A 3,769-nucleotide genomic window follows, 5' to 3' on the forward strand; every position below is an offset into this window, starting at 1 on the left:
CAAAGTCCCAAGGGCAAGTGCCCGGGCTCATATAGTACATGATCATAAGGGACTCACAGAGAGCCCAGGAAAGAGTGGCTAGAATAGCATCATTCCTGTAATAATATAACATCTTATAAGGAGCAGTTATACTGATGATGTGTCGTACAGTCAGGGCGACCCCCGGCCTGGACTGACGAATATAGTGGGTCTTACACACTGCCCATAGAGCTGCGCGATCCAACAGCGAGCATTTGCTCAAGCAGTTTCAGTATTCTGGCCCGAACACATCAGGGCAGACAGTACCGATTTTAGACCGAAAGCAGCTTAGCCTGCAAGGCGGGAACCTCTAGGTTATAAAACCTTATAAATGTAGACGGGGAGGCCCAGCCTGCCGCCATACAGATATCTTGCAAGGCAATCCCACTAGACCAAGCCCACGACGAGGCCACGCCTCTCGTGGAGTGTGCTCTGACTCCAAATGGGCACTGTAAGCCCTTAGAGGTATAAGCCAGCGCTATAGCATCAACTATCCAACTGGATAGGCTCTGTTTCGACACGGCAAGTCCCTTAGAACGTCCGTAGAGTGAAACAAAGAGCTGCTCTGTCTGTCTGAAAACAGACGTGCGAGACACATAAGCTCTTAATGCTCTGACTGGGCAAAGGAAGCTTGCGTCTCCTTCCTCGTCAGAGACCGGTAAGGCTGACAGGGAATGACCTGCGCCCTAAACGGTGTGTTGAGGGATTTTGGAACATAACCGTGCTTAGGTTTGAGTATAACTCTTGAGTCATTAGGCCCAAACTCCATACACGTCGCGCTTACTGAGAGCGCGTGTAAGTCCCCTGTGCGCTTCACTGAAGCGAGAGCCAGAAGAAACACTGTCTTGAAAGACAGGTGTTTAAGATCAATCGTCTGTAAAGGCTCGAATGGGTCACCTTTCATGGCTTCCAGCACTGTAGAAAGGTTCCATACAGGGACTGAGGGAGGTCTGGGAGGATTCAGTCTCTTAGCTCCTCTAAGGAAGACGATGACTAAATCGTTCCTTCCTACTGACTGACCCAGCGTTGTTTTTGAGAACGCTGCTATGGCCGCCACATACACTTTGAGCGTGGAAGGGGTCCTGCCCTTGTCCAACAGCTCTTGTAGGAAGGAGAGAACCTCCGTCACCCCACAGTCTAGGGGCGACACGCCACGAGCTGTGCACCAGCTGGAGAACACTGACCATTTCGAGGAATAGAGACGTCGCATAGACGGAGCTCTAGCCTGCGTGATCGTGTTTAACACTCCGCTTGGGGAGGTCAGCGGGTACCCGTTGATGGCCCAAACATGAAGGGACCACAGCTCTGGGCGCGGATGCCAAAACGAGCCCTTGGCCTGAGAGAGGAGGTCCCTCCTCACTGGCACTGGCCATGGGGCAGTGCTTGCTAGCTGCATCAGAACTGGGAACCAGGGTTGGTTTTTCCAGAACGGCGCTACGAGTAGCACTGAGCATCCTTCTCTGATCCGTTCTATCACCTGAGGCAGGAGAAAGACGGGAGGAAAGGCATAGAGCGGGCGGCGGGGCCATACGTGAGCCAGCGCGTCCCTGCTCTTGGAGAAAAATTCCAGACAGTGAGCGTTTTCTTGAGACGCGAACAGGTCTACTTCCGCTCTGCCGAATTTCTTCCACAGCAGCTGGACTGTCTGTGGGTGTAGAGGCCATATGCCTGTCGGAACATTGTTTCTGGACAGTCTGTCCGGTCCTACGTTCAGGAGCCCTGGCACATGCGCTGCTCTCGGCGAGAGCAGGTTGCGCTGAGCCCACACCAGGAGGCGTTCTGTCAGCCTGTGCAGGTTTCGGGACCTGAGGCCGCCCTGGCGATTTATGTAGGACACCACTGACATGTTGTCCGAGCGGACCAGGACGTGGTGTCCTCGTATTTAGGGACAAAAACGCGTCAGTGCGTTGTCTACTGCCAACATTTCGAGGCAGTTTATGTGTAGAAGCTTCTCCCGTTCTGACCATTGGCCGAAGAACGGTCTGCCCTTGAGCAGTGCTCCCCATCCCAAGGTGGAGGCGTCCGTAGACACTACCTTCACACTCGAGGAAGTCCCCAGGCTAACACCTGATTGGTACAAGTCGTTTGCTTTCCCAGGTTTCAGAGCTGCGATGCATTTCTGATTGACCTTGAGACGAAGCAGACCGGAAGCCCACGCTCGGCGCGGTACTCGCGCTTTCAGCCAGAACTGTAGCGGGCGCATGCGAAGCAAGCCCAACTGAAGTACTGATGATGCTGAGGCCATGAGACCTAGCCTCCTCTGAAATTTCTTGAGCGGGACAGATGCGCCGCAGCGGAAAGAGCTCGCTGCGCGCTGAATGTCTAGTACGCGCTCTGGTGACAGTCGCGCTATCATAGACAGCGAGTCCAGTTCTGTGCCCAGAAAAGATATTATCTGTCTGGGAGACAGAGAACTCTTCGCCCAATTGACCCAGATTCTCGAGGTGATCGAGCAAAATGGTCCTGTGCTCTATGAGCACCGAGTGAGATTGAGCTAGAATCAGCCAATCGTCCAAGTAGTTCAATACTCGCATGCCCTGTAGTCTGAGGGGTGCGAGCGGCTAGAGACAAGCCGAACGGTAGGACTGAGCACTGATATGCCTGGCCCTCGAAGGCGAATCTCAAACGTCGCCTGTGACGTGACGCTATTTGTATTTGAAAATATGCGTCTTTCAGATCTATTGACACAAACCAATCTCCTCGGCGAATGTGCGTGAGGGTTTTTCTGGTCGTGAGCATTCCGAACTGTTGCTTCGCAAGCACTCTGTTCAGTTGCCTTAGATCTAGTATGGGTCTGAGACCCCCGTCTTTTTTCAGTACCAGGAAGTATCTGCTGTATAGCCCTCCTTCACTCTGAGCTTGAGATAAAGGCTCTATGGCCCCTTTGCTCAATAGTTTCAAAATTTCGGCTCGAAGTAGGTGGTGCTACTTCTGTTTTTACCGTAGCTTCGACGCGCGTCACATAGCGGCGAGGGCGTCGGCGAAACTGTAGCGAATGGCCTCTTTCTATAATGTCTAGCACCCACTTCAAAACCCCCGGGTAGCCTTGCCCATGCATCTGCACGAATGGCTAGGGGCTGAATGCGGAGCGCGCTCTGGTCGCTCAGCGACAGAGGGGCTTCGGTGTGCTGTAACATAAGCGTCGCGCTTCGAGGCAGGGGGCGCGCTGATAACAGCGGGCAGATTGCCCGCGCTCGACTCCTTTGCGGTGGTCAACCGAGAGGGGAGGGCTGGGCGAGTCCCGTAGGACCTGTCATGTCTATGTGTGAATGTGGGCGCGGGATAGCGGGCACCTTTACAACACTGAGAGCATTGTCCGCCTGAGCAGAGCGAATGCACGTTGGTTTTGTTTTTACAGAAACCTTGAGATATGCGGAACGTAGTGTTTGTGGGCACTGGGCAGTGGGCACATTTACCACGTTTAATGCGCAATCGACCTGGGTCGATTTCATGTGCGCGAGCCCTGTGTGACGGGCTGTGTTTGTGTGTAGGAATTTCGTCTACATTCGTAACACCATCGGCCGTGGCCGGGACACCAGAAATACACTCTTATGGGATTTATCTGGGTAGCCGTAAAAGCGGCGTTTGTGTGCAGGCAAGCGGGCTGTTTCGCCGACTTGTTTACTGCAGAATACACTGGAACAGTCGCATTTACTGGAACTGAACGAGCGAGAAGTTGCCATAGAAACAGAAAGCGTCAACATGCTGGCGTTTGTTTGCAGGCGTGCGTGTATTACAGCAGGCTTGTTCA

This window comes from Leuciscus leuciscus (genome assembly GCF_965113295.1).
Source record: "Leuciscus leuciscus genome assembly, chromosome: 8".
NCBI classification, from domain to species: Eukaryota; Metazoa; Chordata; class Actinopteri; order Cypriniformes; family Leuciscidae; genus Leuciscus; species Leuciscus leuciscus.